The sequence below is a fragment of the Melospiza melodia genome, unplaced genomic scaffold (genome assembly GCF_035770615.1).
Source record: "Melospiza melodia melodia isolate bMelMel2 unplaced genomic scaffold, bMelMel2.pri scaffold_32, whole genome shotgun sequence".
NCBI lineage: Eukaryota > Metazoa > Chordata > Aves > Passeriformes > Passerellidae > Melospiza > Melospiza melodia.
Genome location: NW_026948638.1, coordinates 6,702,552 through 6,720,752, shown reverse-complemented (window position 1 = coordinate 6,720,752; position 18,201 = coordinate 6,702,552). Strand labels below are relative to the sequence as shown.

The 18,201-nt window shown below is 53.2% G+C and overlaps 1 non-coding gene across 1 annotated transcript; it reads left to right on the top strand.

Moving 5' to 3' along the window:
* Window positions 1-15,840: 15,840 nt before the first annotated feature.
* On the top strand, window positions 15,841-16,044 carry LOC134434199 (small nucleolar RNA SNORA74). Its single transcript, XR_010031821.1, has one exon. It is a non-coding gene; the product is annotated as a small nucleolar RNA SNORA74 (small nucleolar RNA).
* Window positions 16,045-18,201: the final 2,157 nt, after the last annotated feature.

Below are 18,201 nucleotides of genomic sequence, written 5' to 3'. Positions count from 1 at the left end.
GCTTCCCGGAGATCCCCAGCCTTGTGTCACTTCCCACTGTAGGTGCTAAGAATATCTGCGTGCTCATAAAAAATAGCAACCAGCTATTGAGAACTTATGAACAAAGTGCTCGACAAATCTTAATTAAAGCTGATTCACCTCCCTCACGAGCCCGAGTGGAGCGTTATTTCTCAGAGGAGAACGCTGGGTGTAAGAGCTGAGGTGGGTTACAAAAGCCACGGAGGGAGTCAGTAGCACAGAGGATTAGCACATGGAAAGGCTGACTATTATCCCTAAATTTATCCAAATAATCCACTGCCTCACAAATTCTCAAGGTATGGCTGCTGTGCATTCAACCCCATCTGCTCAACCCAAGCAGAAGCAGAGACAGGTGTGGGGGTGCTGGAGTTTGCCAGGTGTTTTATTGCTCAGGCTAAAGGAATTCTCCACTGTAAAAATGAAGAAGGTGGTGGCAGTAGCACCAGCCCTGCTCTTGTGCTGCTTCAGGACACAGGGACAACACTGTGGGTTCAAAGGCTGTTCTGACAGTTCACCAGGAATTGTTTCCAGCCGATTTCTTACCAAGAATCATATTTGTATCCTTTCAAATTTAGAAAAATACATGGTCACACAGACTGCAGCCTCCAGGAACTCGCAACACTGCTCTCCCACCTCTGGTAGCTGGACTCCTACACTGAAGTTTCTGGGACAGCATTTTGGATACTTCCACCACAGAAATACCCTAGAGGCTGCTGAAAAACTAAGTGGATCAGGCTGGGTCATTTTAAGGCAGGACTGGGGGAAAGAAAAGACAGAAACTTAGAAGTGCATCCCTTAACAGTGCTACTCCCAGAGAACAAATGAATTCAAATGATCACAGGGAGCAGAAGCACTGCGGCAGCACGTTGGGTAAATGACAGGGCATGTCACTATCTTCTAACATCCTCTGGACACTTATCTGCACTTAAAAGGCTCCTGCAAGGCTGTGCACGGACCAGCCTCTTCCACAGACAGCTCCACCACAGAAATGCCTCTGCTGATCACCCTCCTTTGGCAGGCACACTGAGCAGCACCAGCGCAGGCAACTCAGACAGGGTTAGTTCTAGCAAAGAAACACTGCAGAATAAATAACTTAAGAAATTGTGTCTATAGAGCTTGGTGTAAACCCAGACCCTCCTGAAGGTGGGCAGCATCAGAGCTCTGGCAAAGCTCACTCCTAATGCAAGTTAGTCAACCACTGAACTTAAACATTTTAAGGCAACATTGCAAACAGTGTTTATATACAAAATCCCATTTGCTCAGCGTTCTCCTTCCTGGCCTTGTGGAATGCATCGTTTCACCAGTTCTCCTGCCAGAAAACCATATGCGGGCTTGCACCAAAACAATTAAACCGGTTTTAAAATTCAGACCTCGTGTTACAGAGCGCACACCCTGAAGAAACATCCATTTTAATATCCCAGAGCTACTTCAATTTTTCCAGCACGTTTTTATTCCACAGCAGCCTGGGCACACAGTAGGCCAGAGGTCACACAACCTCGTGCTCCAGGCAGGATCCAAACTGTGCCCGTTGGGGGAAACTCACGTGTAAGATTTTTGTTTAAAAGCCCTGAGTGTAAGGGACCCCTGCCCTGCTCCGACTGTGTGCCTAAGTGCCCCTCACAGGGCACGCGTTTGCTGCAGCACTCCAGCCGCACAGGCTGCCCGTCCTGCCGGGGCTGCCGAGCCTCCGGGGCCGCACACGCAACGTCCCCAACGGCCCGGCCACAGCCAATGAGGGGAACCGGGCCGGCGGGCAGCCTCCACCCGGCAAGGCCTTACCGCCGGGTCCGCTCGCGCGAGGGCAAAGCAGGGAGGCAGCAGTGGGTACCCCCGGGCCGGGACCAGGGCTCCGTCCCGGATCGCAGATCCCCGACCCGGAGCTGCGCCCCGGCTCTCACGGGCCGCCAGCACCACCGCCCCCTGCTACCCCCCCCCCACCCCGACTCACCGCTCCGCACTGCGCACGCGCCGCCCGGCCCCAGCCACCCCGCCCCGGCCCCGCTCTAGCCAATCAGCGCCGTCCTTGCACGAGCTCCTGCCATTGGCCCCGCCCCTGGCCCCGCCCTACTCACTCAGCACGGCCCCACTCTTGGCCACACCCCCTGACCCGTGCTTGTCTGTCACCACCGCCCTTGGTCCCGTCCCCTGGTCCTGGCCCCGCCCCCTGATCCTGACCCTGCCTGTGCCCTGTGAGGCGGCGGTGGCGGCGCTGTCTCGGCCCCGCCGTGTCCTGGACTGGATTCGCCGGCCTGAGCCTGAGCCTGAGCCTGAGCCTGAGCCGTGTCCCGGGCCGATCTGAGCCATGTCCCGGGCTGAGCCTGAGCCGTGTCCCGGGCCGATCTGAGCCATGTCCCGGGCTGAGCCTGAGCCTGAGCCGTGTCCCGGGCCAATCTGAACCACGTCCTGGGCTGAGCCTGAGCCGTGTCCCGGGCTGAGCCTGAGCCTGAGCCGTGTCCCGGGCCGATCTGAACCATGTCCTGAGCTGAGCCTGAGCCGTGTCCCAGGCTGAGCCTGAGCCGTGTCCCGGGCTAGGTTAGCCGGGCTGAGCCGTGTCCACTGCCCTGGGCTGCGGGAGCCTCCCTGGCTGTGGGAACGGCGTGTCCCGGGCAGCAACCCCATCCTGGAGGATCTGTCCCTCAGGAGTGAACGCCTGCTTTGGCGCGCCTCTGTGCATCGTGTTAGGTTGGACTAATGGAGGAATTTCTCCGTGGAAAGGGTGGTCCGGCCTTGGCAGGGGCTGCCCAGGGAGGTGTTGGAGTCTCCTGCCCTGCACATGTCCAAGGAAGGGCTGGAGGTGGCGCCCAGTGCTCTGGGCTGGTGACAAGGTGGGAATATCTGGGATGGATGCCTGGGATCAGGAGGGAATATTTGCAATGATCTGGAGATATTAGCTTTATATATCACATCATCCCTGCCACAGGCTACTTCAGCACCCCCTTTATTTTTCACAAGTTTTGAGGAAAGTAGTGAGGTTTCAGGTAAACACAAGGGTGTAAATTCTCAGTCTTGGCACCCCTGGTTGATGCTGAAATGAGGTGAGAAAGTCAGAGAAGGCACAGGGAGCTCACTGGTCCCCTCACCTCATTCACTCAAAGCACTCTGCTGATAAAAATCATGCCAAAGCATTTCCCACCCCTCTCCCAACTGCAACTGAGTGATGGCATTGCAGAGATGATGGAAAATCAGCCACGAGCTGTGCAGCCCTCCCTGGTGAGGGCTGGGCTGTGGCTGAGGAACAGGCCATGGGATCCACCGCACAGCAGCCAAAACCAATGTGCCAGCCCCAAAATGAAACCTGCAATGCTTAATCATCTAGTGAAAGATGCTCAGTGACATCAGGGACCTGTCCCTGGGCCACTGTCCCCACGGCTCTGCTCACCCATGCTGTGTTTCACTGCTGGCGCCCACAGAGATCCTGGAGGCAGGAGATTGACTGTAAGCAAATCTCAGCTCTCCTTGCCAGTAATTGAATATTTTCAATCTTTCCAGGTTGGTTGTAAACATCTCAAAAACATAATCTGGAATCAAATCCCTCAAAGCCTGTCAGGAGTGCACCAGAGCTTTATAGATGTTTATGATTTTTGTTGAGGTTTATAGTTTCTCAGGCAGCTATGTGATTGCTGCCTGGGTGTAACTCCTGGCTTTTTGATGGGGGAAGTACTGCTGTACATCATCCTCTTCCTTCTCCTTTTGGGCTCCACACACCAAGCCAAGGCTGGCAGCCAGGCAGGACTGGTCTCTCTGCTTACAGCCCAGGAGCCAAATGTCAGCTGGGGCACTGAGAAGGGGATTTTCCCCCTGCTTGTCTCAGGCTGCTGCACACCAGGCACTTTGGGAAGCCTCACTGAGATGCTCAGTCCATCCAGAGAGGAGCACTGCTGCATCCCTGGGCAATCCCAACCAAATCCCACATCTGAAACTGCTCCCACATCTAAGAGATAAGAAAATGCACTCTGCATGTATTACCTTCTGCATCTGGAGTTCCTCTCTCTGGTCTGATGGGACGAAGGGCTTTTTCAAAAGGTATTAGAGAAGATGGGTGTGAGAGAGTAATTTGGGACTGGGAGTAATTTTTCATCAGTATACTTAAAGGCAGTCACAGCACTAGGAGGGAGGCCTAATTGTGGAGTTGTGTAATTAGTTTTTATGTCACTGCAATTATTCTGTTGGCTACATATAAAGAACATGGGAAAATGCAGCACTTAATTTTAAATCAAGACTTGATTCTCTTTTAGTAGGTAATTGATGTTGATCACATCACTTAGCAGCAACTATAAAATGTGCTATTTAAATTGTAAAAGGATGGAGAAAAGGACTGAGCAGATAGGTAATTGATGAATCGCGGCAGCGTTGGTGGGAGGCAGCAGGAATCCCTCAGCTGCCTCTGCCTGCAGCTGCTCCTGGGCTTCCTTAGTGCCCAGGGCTTTAACAGGCACTGAGCCCCTGTCCCAATCCCACAGCATTGCTCTGTCCTGGACAGCAGTGGAACAGGGCAGCTGCTTTTCATGGAATTGATCCCTCCTGGGAAAACCCCTTCCTTTAAGCAATCCAGATCCTCTTCCTGGAATTGATCCCTCCTGGGAAAACCCCTTCCTTTAAGCAATCCAAGTTTTCTTTGTGGAATTGATCCCTCCTGGTTAAACCCCTTCCTTTAAGGAATCCAGGTTTTCTTCATGGATTTAATCCCTCCTGGTTAAACCCCTTCCTTTAAGGAATCCAGATTTTCTTCATGGAGTTGATCCTTCCTGGTTAAACCCCTTCCTTTAAGCAATCCAAGTTTTCTTTGTGGAATTGATCCCTCCTGGTTAAACCCCTTCCTTTAAGGAATCCCAGATTTTCTTCATGCAGTTGATGCTTCCTGGCTAAACCCCTTCCTTTAAGGAATCCAGATGTTCCTCTGGCAAAGGTGTGTGAGTTTGCTCCCAGGACTGCCATATGCTCATCTGGAGCCACCAGGCTCCTCTCCTCTCAAGGCTGTTTGGCTTCTCCAGTGACTCAGTTGTGGCAATGTGTCCCAAATTTGGTCACAACAGCTAAACACTCCCAGATACCTAACTGGACATTTAAGTCCACAAGCAAAATTAAGTCCCAAGGTGCCAATGCTGTGAAGCCTCACAGTGCTGCCCTTGACAGGTAACTTAGTTTTTGGTGATGGGTTCATACTAAAAGTACCTGCAAGTAGTTTTGGTTGGGGGAAGACCCAGAGACAAGGCCCACAGCAAGGCACAGACATCCAGAGGGTTCAGTTGCCCTTTTCTCTCTGGAAGGATGCCAGGATGAGCATGAGAGGTGTCTCTTCTGGGTACAAAGCAAACTCCACAGGCTACAGGAGACTCTTGAGGTCACATTTCCAGGTGGCAGGTCCAGGCTTTGCACTTGCACCAAAACAGATGGATTTGTGGCCAGACAAGCCACTGCATAGAGTCCTACCAGGATTTTTAAGTGAAACACTTTTCCCCTTCAGCCTTTCCTTCCCCTGAACCTTTTTTGTGTGCTGTAGCAAAATATGAGATGGAATTTGGGCTCCAGTGGGTGTAATTGCTGAACAGCCTGCCCTAGCCAGCCTCACCGCTGCCAGAGCGCTGCCCACAGCCACTTTCCTGCTGACACAATGAAATGCATTTTTACAGCCCAAGACATGAGTCATGACCCAGCCTAAATTCAGAGCAGAGCATTTTTTAAGTACTTGTGACTCCAAAGAGGCCGGAGGGGAACCCTGGGCTTGAGATAGGATAGCATCATAACTGCAGAGTTTCCCCAGTCACTTTTAAAAATGCTTTTTCTCACCCATTTTGTGTGCTGGGACGTGAAGACTATTGTAGGACCTGTTCTGCCATGTCAGCATCAGCCTCTCTGAATTGCTGTGAGGATCAGATGAGTCCATCTTGCAGTCTCTTATCACCAGCAGCACAAATCCTATTTCATTCACTGCCAAAATAAGAGACTCATCCAAAGGCTTTTGCCATCAGTCCCTCAGGGGCTCTGGAGCCATAAGTGGGATGCAATGAGCCCGGGGCCATCCCTGCTCTAGAAGGGCTCTGCCGGCGGGGATGCAGCTCAGGGTTCGCGGGTGAGCTGCTGCCCATGCAGCCCTGGCACAGCTCGGGGTCAGGCCTGCCGGGTGACAGCCCCTGACGGTCCCTGTGCCGCGTCCGCAGCACAGCTCTGTCCTGGCACTAAGGGCTCAGTGCCCACTGGGTGACAGCTCCTGACAGTCCCTGTGCCATGTCCCCAGGACAGCTCTGTCCTGGCACAGCTCGGGCACAGCACCCGCTGGGTGACAGCCCCTGACAGTGCCTGTGCTATGTCCCCAGGACAGCTCTGTCCTGGCACTAAGGGCTCAGTGCCCGCTGGGTGACAGCTCCTGATGGTCCCTGTGCTGTGTCCCCCAGGACAGCTCTGTCCTGGCACTGAGGGCTCAGCACCCACCAGGTGACAGCCCCCGAGGGTCCCTGTGCCGTGTCCCCAGGACAGCTCTGTCCTGGCACTAAGGGCTCAGTGCCCACTGGGTGACAGCCCCCGAGGGTCCCTGTGCTGTGTCCCCCAGGACAGCTCTGTCCTGGCACTAAGGTCTCAGAGCCCACTGGGTGACAGCCCCTGACAGTGCCTGTGCCGTGTCCCCAGGACAGCTCTGTCCCCGTGGGAGCTGTGCCAGGGTGAGAGGGGCGATGCCGGGGGGCTGCCGCCTTTCACCCCCGTTATTAACGGCACCGCTCGGCACCGACGGGTTCTTCACAGCATGCCGGGCCCCCGGGCTGCCCTCGCTCGCTCCTGCCTGGTTAAATTTGGATTAAATCAGCGAAGCCAACACAGTGATCAATTCCCAGTGCTCTCCTCCGGAGCCGGGCACAAATGAGGGGAAAGCAGGGAGGAGAATAAAGCCTGGAGTGAGGGCACAGGGACCTGCAGGTACAGGAGGGATGTGAATGGAAACTCAAGTTTTCAGTGCCACCAGCTCAGCTGTGACTAGGCAGGGACAGTGACCCTAGGGACACTTTTCTAGAAGCCATCATGCCAGATGATCTGGGCAGGGGCCTTTATGGGTGCTCAAGCCAGGATTTAGGTGAAAAATTGGCCAGCACAGAGGGCCATGCAGGCAGCAAGGGGACAGTTCAATCCCCTGCCTCCTCCCCATGGAACAGAGCCCAGTCACAGACACACAGTCCTGGTTATCCCCCAGCAAAGTCAGACTCCCTTGGCCTGGAGCAGTCACTCCCTCCCAGGGCTGAAGGTTTCAGATCACTGGACAGCTGTGGGCAGCACCATCCCTGCCTCTCTGGCTGCCTCCCCCAGGAGCCACATCCTGGCTGCCACCTCCTTGTCACTGCATTTGAAGCACGTCCACATCACAGCACACACGGGCTCAGGAGCAAGGCCAGGGACAATTAATAAAACGCCTCCCCTAAGGTGGAAATGAGACCACCCATCTCAGCAGTGTCACACCACTAAAGGAGAGGGGATGGTTGTGAGCCATTATTCCCTGCACAAATGGGCTTTAAATCATCATCCATCACCAGCACCCAGCACTGGATGTTCCAAAGGTGTCCAGCAAAGCCTTTGTGGCTCCTTTCCACCATGGCATGGGTGACCACAGTGCCCATCACCTGGAGATCCTCACGGAGCCTCCATACCCACACTCTGCTGCTGCTCTGGGAAGAAATCAGCCCTGCCAAACATCAGCAAGACCAAACGTGCTGCTTTGGGGTCTCAGGTCTATCTCCCTGGGGTGGGATCATAGGAGGGCAAGGTTCCTCAGCTGCCCCACTCCTCCTGGCCTGGCAGGGGAATTGGGTTGTTACGGAGCAGCAGTGCAGGAATTGAAAGCCTTTTTCCTTCTGGAAGCCCTTGAGGCTGCCAGTCTCAGCTGAGCCGCCGCTTGCCAACAGTTTTTCATTTCTTCTCTGTTTCATCTAAACTTTCCAGTGGGTTCCTCATCCATCTGAGCTGCAATGATAAATATGGAAATAAAGAGGCATTTACAGCCCCTCTCTTGGGCTGATTCTGTGTATAAACAAGCTGTGCTCACAGCATCCTCCTCTCCACAGTGCTGATTCAGGAGCAGCAGGGTCTGCCCAGGACTCAGTGGGCACAAGGATTTGGGGGAAATCCCTGGGTCACTGTGGGGAGAAAACTGCAGCAAAAGGAATGGGGCAAGCAAGGCCTACAGGGACTTCTGTAAAGGACTAGAAGGGAAAGAACAACAGCTGAAGAGCTGGATGTGCAAAGTGTGAAGAAAGGCTTTAATTTGCACAGAATCTCTTAATCCATTAATCACAGGGACATTTGTGTATGAAAACCTCCCTCTCGTTTAATACTATCTCAGGTTTGTCCAAGAAGGTCATAACTGTTTGGCAGTGGAGTGGGAGGGGCGAGGTGGGACAGGCAAAGGCCATGGGCTTGTTTCCAGGGAGAGATCCGCCATTAACAGCGTGGAGCCAGCCCAGGGATGAGCAGCCATGAAAAGCACTGGACATGGCAGTCCAGGAGTCACAGTGGCACTGGGGACACCAGTCCCCTGAAAGAGGATGTCCCAGTGCCTCTTGGCTCTCTGGAGGTTGCCTGCAAAGGCTGGATAAACTTGCCTGGGTGCCTGGAATAGAGGGTTTGGGGGTTTAAGAGCAGACTCTGACATCTTCCCCTCCCCTCCACCACAGTCATTTCCTCTTCATTTGCTGCTCCAGTGTTCCTTTCCTCGCCCTACAGAGCTGGATTGTGAGGATCATCCTGGAGGCAGGGGGAAGCTCTGGCAGCATAGCATGGACTGATCTATCCCCTGACCTTCACCTGATGCTTCTCTCAGGTTTAACCTCTTCTGCTTTAATCCCACATTCTTTCTCAGCAAATCCAGCCTTGCACCAGACCAGCCAAAGTCTCTTTGTGTCCCATGATGGTCCCACAGACCTCAGAATTCCCTGACAGCCAGTGGGTAAACATAATATCTACAAACCCAGCTGCCTTCCTGGAGCTGTTACCTGTGTTCCTCAAGGGAGGAAAACAGGAAAAATTAGTATGCGGCTTCTTCCTTGAGAAATCAATGCGATCTCAACTCACTGTGAAGTTCCCTGACTGTTAGAGATGCTGCACTGGTAAAATCTAACCCTCAGAGGAGAAAGGGTGGGAAAAAAGAAAGAAAAATAAATTCCAGTGACTAGACAAGTCTAAAATGTTGCAGAAGGCTAAACTGCCAGGGCTGGGGCTTGTTTGGAAGTCCCAGAGTGGAGAGGGCTGTGCAGTCCAGCTGTTTATCACCCCACCAAGAATCAGCTGTAATTGTTAATTCTAATTAGAACTGTTGGGTAAAAATGTAATCAAGAGTTTCCATTAGGAAAAAAAAAAAAAGACATTTCATCTAAATTAAAAATTTTGTTTTTTAAGAAAGGAGGTAAACGTTGAAAGTTTTGTAACAACTCATTTCAGCATTTTCAAGATGAAAAGGGATGTATTTTTGCTGTGAAATGCATCATCAATTCAAATTGTTTTATCTTACTATCTGAAGAGCAAAAAATAGTTTTCAAATCAAAGCAAAAATGGTGTTTTTAGGCATTTTCTTTTAAAAAGCCTATCTGGAGGTTTCTGTCCTAATTAAGAATGATTATTGGTTTTCTTTTTTTCTTAATGGAATAAGCTGTTCCTAGTTAGCTCTGCTCTAAAACATTGGGTTGATGTTGACGTGCCCACCCATCTGCCCCAGCACCTGACCCCAGGGCTGTGCTCACACCACCCCACTCTGCATGTCAGCACTGCCTGAAATCCCTGGGGTTTGAGTCAGGCTTTATAAAACTCACAGAACTAAAGCAAATTCCTTGCTGCCAGGAGACCTGGTGGGGCACTGGAAGGACACAGGTGTGTTTGGTGGGCCTTGTGCAGGTCTCAATTCATGAGGCAGGCTGATTGTGGTGCCCACACTCGGGCAAGGCAGCTGCAACCCCACCTTGTACATCTGACCCTGTGGCTGATGCCATGGAATTGCCACAGATCCCAGCAGGGGTTTGCATCCTGGGGGATCCTCTCCACACGATTAGCAGATCACCTTTATCACACTGAGACAGTGGCTTGGGATCTGGTAGATGAATAGCAGAGCTTGTGGTTTGTGATCTGTCCTCTGGCTAGGAGCACTGAAGGAGAGGACAGAAAAGATGGGGGTTAAATAGGAGCTGGGAGCAGAAGGGGACACCAGGGAAGGAGACTGGGCCAAGGAGAAGCTCAGAAGGAGGAGAGGAGGGTGGAAGAGGAAGGGAGCAAAGCTCAAGGGCTCTGCCAGAGATGAAATGGAAAAAGGAATTGCTGTGCAGCAGTTTCAGCCCAGAACAGAGGGAACTGCACGGGCTCCTCGAGCTGCCCAAGGGCATTTTGAACAACAAAACCAGCAAGCTCTGACAGGGCCAGGAGACCCAGGCAAGAGTGAATGGACAGAGGGGCTGCAGGGTCCCACAGGCAGGGTCCCACAGGCAGGCCACGCTCCTGCCCAGCCACATCCAGAGTGGCACTGCCCTTGCTGCTGCTGCACCACCCCTCTGGCAGCCTGATCGGGGTTATGTAACCTTTCCTGACTGCTCTTTCCCCCGATCAAGTGAGGTTGCTGCTCCAGCTCCCTGCAAGGAACAGCTGGAGCAGCCTTTCCTGAGCTGCCCAGAGCGACACAGCCAGCCCCAGCCTCCGAGGCAGCTGAGCAGCAGATCCTGCCCCACTGCCACCCCCAGGGAGCTGTGCTGGCAGAGCTGGCACCCAGGACATGGCACCAAGCCCCGGTGGGAGGCTGCAGGCCCTTGGCCAGGGAAGGAGATGGTTGGATCATGGGTTCTTCCTGCAGGGAGCAACTGGTGAGTGAAGCCTGGAGCACCCACTCACACGTGGGAGCAGACACTGTGGACAACACACTGCACCAGTGCTCAGTGCTTTATGCACCTAACTCAAAATAAGCTTTCTTTTTAAAAAACATATCTAAGAAGAATGATTTTTCTCTCTCTTTTTTTTTGTTATTATTTTGAAGTTATAAATTATTGAAACAAATTATTCTCACTACTCTCCCAAATCATTCTGAGGCAAAGAAAAGGCAGCTCTACCTTCAACACCTTCAACACTGCTTTGTAACAAAATGAGTCAGATTCGTTTTGCTCATGATTTGCCCTTGGCTCCCTTTGTCCGTCTTAAACTACATCCTGGCTCGGTCTGATTAGCAGCGTGTCCTCGGAGGCAGAGGAGGCCCTGCAAGAGCCCGAGGTATTGCAGGTCAAGATTAAAGTGCTCTGCATGACATTCACTGTCAAAGCTGTAACTGGCTTAACTCAGTGCAATTAGATGGCTCAGAGGTTACACAGTAACGGCAGCAGTGTTTCAGTGCAGCTGATTAAGGCACAGCCCTGGCGTTAAAGGATGTGATTAAAAGGCAGTGTCAGGGCTGAGACCTGGCAGAAGAGCTCAGCAGGCAGGGTTAAATCCACAGCTTCTTCTGGGGTTGGACACCCCAGGGCCGGGAAAAGATCTCCAAGTATCAGCTGAGCCAGGTCAGCTTTTAGGTCTGGAATGCCATCTTGTGATGGCAGTGGGGAAGTGGAAATGGCCCCTCTGTGGAGGCAGAGGAGATGATGGAATTACAGAATGGGTTGGGTCAGAAGAGACCATAAAAATAATTTTATTCCTCCCCCTGCCATGGCAGGGACACTTCCCACTGTCCCAGGCTGCTCCCAGCCCCACTGTCCAGCCTGGCCATGGGCACTGCCAGGGATCCAGGGGCAGCCACAGCTGCTCTGGGCACCCTGCCAGGGCCTGCCCACCCTCACAGGGAACAATTCCTAATTCCCAATATCCCATCCATCCCTGCCCTCCGGCAGTGGGAGCCATTCCCTGTGTCCTGTCCCTCCATCCCTTGTCCCCAGTCCCTCTCCAGCTCTCATGGAGCCCCTTTAGGCCCTGGAAGGGGCTCTGAGCTCTCCCTGGAGCCTTCTTTTGTTCAGGTGAGCACCCCCAGCTCTCCCAGCCTGGCTCCATGGCAGAGGGGCTCCAATCCTGGGAGCATCTCCATGGCCTCTCTGGACTTGCTCCAACAGCTCCAGGTCCTCCTGATGCTGGAGCAGCTCTGCAGGGGTATCTCACAAGGGCAGAATAGAGGGGGACATCCTCCCCTCACCTGCTGCCCACTCCTCTGTGGGTGCAGCCCAGCACAGGGGAGTTTCTGGGCTGCCACTGTTGGCTCATGTCCAGCTTTTCATCCATTATATCCTCCAAGTCCTTCTTTGCTGGTCAATGAGCTCTTCTCCCAGTCTGTGCTCATGTGTGGGGTATCCCTGACCTGGTGCAGCACCTCAAAGAGGAAAAGGCACCATCGAGGCCATGGCTGCCCTGCCTTCTGCTGTGTGGGAGCCAAGCAAGGCTGGTGTCACTCACAGGGCAGTGCAAGCACCAACACCCATGAGGTGTCATCATCACGGGCCCCAGCCATGACAGACACCAGGGAGATAAAAGTTCTTCTCACCAAAGCCTGAACGTGCTTGGCTGTGGGGCTGGAGGTGACCACCATGGTAAATGATGATGTACATCCACAGATCTTTTCTTCCATAGGTTTACTGAATTTTCTTCCTCTTCCCACGGTACTACTCTGTCTTTTTCTCCAGTGACTGACAGTGTGGCCAAATGGTGTTGAGCCAAAATCTGATTGGTACAGAAGGATCACAGTACCAGCCCTGCAGTGCCAGAGCTGAGCAGTGATGGGGGCAGGCAGTGAGCCCTGGGCACGGGTGTGTTCAGGGCTGAGGTGACAGTAAAGGATCTCTCTTGCTGCCACAGGAGCTGCAGACATCAGCTACATGGGGGATGTCCCACCCCAGGCTTGGAGCACACGTCTTTTGAGGCACTACAGCTCCATGCCAGTGCAGATCTCTTGAGTGGATGCACTGTGCCAGCAGACAGTGCTCATGTCCTGGTTTAACCCATCCTGCTAATTTATGGGAGCAAAATCACTCAGATGTGATTCCTCCTTTATGCTGCAACTGAACATTCACTCAACAGAGGTTACCCAGGCTTCTGGAGCCAGTTGAGTTGCTTTGAACACAAGCTGCAGGGCTGTGCTGGGATGCAGGGAGCTCAGGGGAGGCTGTGTCTAGACTAGAGGAACTCTCCAGGAGGCTTGCTGGGCTTTTGTTTTGTAGTAACTCATATCTCTAATCTGGCTTGGAACAAAGCTTCTCAGTCCTTTCAGGCCTTGCCAGGACACTTGCAGGAGAAAAGGAGGCTCTGTTTAGTGGTCAGCAAGCCAAGATGAACAACAGGGACTGGCTGCAGCTAATGCAGAGTGCTCATTCCTGTGACAGAAAAGGGCTTCACCCCCACGGCAGAGCGGCTCTGCTGTGTTTCATCTGGTTTTATGCTTTTCACCCAAAGTTCACAAATGATGTGCAGGCCTTTGTTTGAGCCCCCCTCCAAGGCCAGCAAGCAGAGAAAAAGCTGTGCACACAGAGGGAATCCATACTGGGAAGTGAGAGACTGGTCCTGGCACTGAGAGTTGCTGAGTTCTGGTATTTGGCATTCAGGAAGCTTTTGAAGTATCTCCCCAATCCTGCTGAAAATGTTTTATTAAGGAGACAAAGCATATTCATTTGGGCCCCATGCTGGGCTAATGAATTAAACAGTTCTAAACTGAAGCTGTGGCTTAGGGTCTTGGCAGAGTCATCATCCATGCCTGTGTGGGCACGTGCCCTTGGCCATGGGCAGCGAGACCCCCAGGAACAAGAGCATGAAGTGTTCTGTGTCTGCTCTTACCTGTCTCTCCCCAGACAGGTTTTGCTGTGTGCACTGGGCATAGCTGGGAAACCTGTTCCTCACCAGGTTCATCAGTGACAGGGGAAGCACCGAGCTCCTTCTGCTCAGCACCAGCCTCTGTCCCTGCACACAGCAGTGTCCTGGGCACAACAAGCTCAGAGCTTCCCAGGACAAGGCAGGATCAGGCTGAGCTGGAGAGGAGCACCCCACATCCAGGAAGAATAGCTGCCTGCTTGGGCTGAAAATAGACCATGAAACATTTGAAGAAGACAGAGCTGGAGTGGATGATTGCCTGAGGCAAGGCGCAGCTCCAGCTGAGTTCACTGCTGAGCTCTGAGAGCATAAGCACATGAGGAGCATGGGGGAGGGATGCCAGGCTTTCTGGAAAGGCCTTCAAGTGTCTCAATGGAGCACAAAGCACAGAGAAAAACTTCCTTTGAATGGATCCCCAGCGAGGGAGTTACAGTTACACTGCTGTGCCCAGACATGGATACACAGAGCACTGGGCTGATATTACAGCATCCAGTGGAGGTCAGGGAAGGTGTGGAATTGTGCTTCTCCCAGCAAGGCACTTGGCAGTGCCACAGCTTTTTCTCTGCTTATTTCAGGGCTGGATTTTTGTTTCTGAGCTGACACTTCTACCTCCTGTGCCCGAAGTGGGACACATCAGGGGCAAGCAGAGGCAGCTCACCAGCCCTCTGCTTCCCATGAGCCGGTGCTTGAGTTCAGTTCTCCCAGCTCCACAGATTGTGTTCCTGCTCCGGCTCTGTCAGGGATGCTGGAAGTGTCCAAGGCCTGGTCGGACAGGGACTGGAGCAACCTGGGACAGTGGAAGGTGTACCTGCCCATGGCAGGGAGTGGGACGAGATGATCTTAAAGTCCCTCCCGGTGCCTGATTACCGAGGTTTTTCCCCGCCCCGGGGGGAGCGGCCGAAGCGAGCGGGGCGGTGTCTGTGGAATCACCTCGGCAGCGTGGCCAGGCCTGCTCCTTTTCTGTCCCCGCCGCCGTGTGGAGATAAAGGGGTTCTGGGGGGCTGGGCTTCTTCAGCTCGCCGCCATGAGGGCCAAGAGCGGCTCTGGTGGGCCGGGCTCCCTCGCCATGAGGGCAGGGAGTGGCTCTGGCGGGCTGGGCTCCTTCAGCTCGCCGCCGTGAGGGCAAGGAGCATCTCTGTCGGGCTGGGCTCCTTCAGCTCGCCGCCGTGAGGGCAAGGAGCAGCTCTGGTGGGCTGGGCTTGTTCAGCTCGCCGCCGTGAGGGCAAGGAGCAGCTCTGGCGGGCCGAGCTCCCTCGCCATGAGGGGCCACCGCCGCCATGAGGTGAGGGGGGGGGGTTACAGGGACGGGTGGCGGCAGCAGCGGGGCTGGAGACCGGGGCTCCGGGGCAGGAAGGCGCCACCTGAAATACTCACTGCCTCCTATTTAGCTGTTCGGCCGGGAGACTGGGGATGTTGCTCGGCTGTGCAGTTCAGCATTAATTCCTCAGCCTTTCCCTTGGTGTGCTGGCTTTTGTCCTCTGCCACAAGCCAGGCCGCTGCTGTTGAGCTTTGTGAATACAGATGGAACTAATGGCTTATTTGTGATGTTTCTGCTGTCCTCTCTTTAGGCCTTCAGCCGATGACCGATGGCGGTGACCCGCCCGAAGGAGCAGCTCTGAGGTGCCCCGGCCCCGTCGCGTGTGGAACCCCGAGCTGAGCTGTGCTGAGCTGTGCTGAGCTGTGCTGGGACAGCCGGGGAGGTGCTCCGGGAGGGCACTGGAGCCTGCAAGAGCAGATGTGAAGGGATAACCTGCCCGCGGGACACAGCAAGAGCTCTGGAGCCACATGGGTGAGGTGTGACTGTGAGCCAGCCTGGGAAAATGGGCAAAAATGTTTTGCTGTCTAAAAGGCCTCTGCTGGCTCCTGTGCTAGCCTTAGGTCCTCAGGGTGGAAATGACGTGGTTTATCCAGAAATAAGTTTAGCTTATCTATTCCTCTTGCTGGATGAAGCCTTGATGAGAGTAGGCATCATCAGAAAAGTGCCTCCATGTTTTTTCTGCCCGGTAAACCCCCCCAGTTTTGGGGTTTTTGTCTCCCAGCAGTAGTCAGCTGCCCGTGGCTGCTCAGTGCCTGTGCCAGTGTTATGCTGCTGGGAGAAAAAGGTGCTGCTGAGCTTTCCTGGCACCAGCAAGGCCGTCCTAGTGCTCAGTGGTGCCACGTTTTGGCAGCACTCTGCATGCCTGAGAGTGGAGTAACTCCTGCCCGTGGAGACAGTTGACTAGACTGTATGTGTTCATGCAGCAACAGGCAGCTTTATTGAGATCTAACTTCCTTATATAGATGAAAAGGCCCATGAAGGTAATCCTCATTGGCTGAGCCAGTTACTACTCAGCTAACCAGCCAATAGCAGCCTGAGTCTCCAATGGCCTGGGCCTGCTCTTACTGGTCGAATTACATAAGCAAGGTAATTATATAATAAATAACTTATGAAGTTGGAATTATTTATACTGTGTGGCCTACAGGCCAGATGTAGAGCATCACAGAGGAATAGCTTATAAATATGGAACTTGTGTGTGTCATAAAACCTCTATAGCTCATAAATATGGAACTTGTGTGTGTCATAAAACCTCTGTTCGCATGATGTTTGGGGCACTTGAATGGAGGAAGGATCCTCCAAGTGATCAGTGCTGCAATAAAAATGAATTCTTTTTGATACTCAAACTGTGTTAGAAAGTTTCTTTTTGGGTGATTTCAGTGTCAGTTCCACAAGGCCCTGTAGTTTCACAGTGGCCCCTTGGTTCTAAAGTGTCACGACGGCCTCAGTCCCACAAGGCCCCACAATGTCCAAAGAGTCCCCTTAATTCCATGGGGCCCTGAAGAGCTACAATGGCCCCTTGGCTCCATGAGGCCCTGCAGTGCCACCCTGGGGCAGGAGGCCAGGAGGAACTCGTTCCCCACACGCTGCAGCTCCCTGGGCCAGCTGGCACCAACACCTTCTCCCAGGCCAGCACTGCCTGGCACAGCCAGGGCCGAGCCACACTGCAGCTCCCTGCAAACCACGGCGGGGGCTGCGAGGCCAAAACCCGAGTCACAGACAGTTTGTCACTCTTCCTGTCTGTATCTGACCAAGAAATGTCCCATTGTGGGGTCCCCTTTCCTGCAGTCACTGCAGCACTGGGACCATCCCTGGAGCTCTGAGCGAGAGAAATGGTCAACGTTGCACCTCTGCACTGACTCAGGGATGGTGGGAGATGCTCTCTGGGGTGGCTGGAACCATGGAAAAAGGACAGTTGGGAGCACAGAGGGAAACCCAGCTGAGCTGCTGGACTGGGTCAAGACATCTCTGTCTGGGGGAGAAGTTGGCTGTGAAACTCCCTCCTGTGGATGCTCACGTGCCCAAGAGTTGGGCACTGAAGAGCATCACAACAACAGACAGGAGGATGGGGCGGCCAGGATTAAAGTGCCTCAGGGGGGTCTGGACTGGCCACACAAGGGTGAACCCTGGACACCATCTCCAGGTTATCCCTGACTGTGAAATATGGGCTGAGATCAATCAGGGCCAGGCCAGGCAAAGCCCCTGTGGTGTGGGGGGGCAATGGTGGGAATATAAATCTGGGGTGACACGTGGTCTTGGTAGTAGGTGTAGTAAATTGGGAGCACCATTCCTAAACCACAACAGCCCTGTCAGAACCAGGCCTGTCCCTGCACTGCCCCCGTTCTGCTGCCCCACAGCTGCTGGATCAGGAAGGGCAGAGCCATGGGGGAGGAAAATGCACAGGGACTCCTCCTGGGAGCGACCTTCCATCCTGATACTCAGACCCCAAGGCAGAAATCCCCATCGTCAGCTGGGAGGTCACCATCAGAGTCTCTGCTATTGTCCCACTTGGTGAATCTTTCACACTGAGATTTTGGTCCTTCCTTTCAGTTTCTTTACTTTTGGGGCTTTTAATGATTCCTCCATAAACATGGCAATTCATGTCCCTAATATGGCATTTCTTTCCTTTTTATGGAAGTGTTGGGAATTAGGCCACATTAAAATGCTGGCAGGGTGTGCATAGGTATTTGCAGCCCTGTGGAGAAGCAGTTGGGATATAAGAACCAAAGAAGTGTAAAATGGTTTGAGTTAGAAGAGACCGAAAAGAGTCTCTGGTAAAACTCCCATTACCCAGGAACACCTTCACTCGTTCAGGTTGTACAAAGTCCCTGACCTTAAACACATCCAGTGATGGGGTTTCAATTCTGAGGGCACCCTATGCCAGTGTCCTGCCACCATCATCAAAAAATATTTCATCCTTACAGAAAATCTAAATCTGCCCTCAGTCACTTAAAAGATACAGTGTATTATTCTGTATTATATTCCCCAATATAATCTTGGGCAAAAATGTACTCAGCCATTCCTGGACTTAAATCACATCTCCAGGGCTGAGCACCTTTGAGAAGGCCCAGAGATCTCCC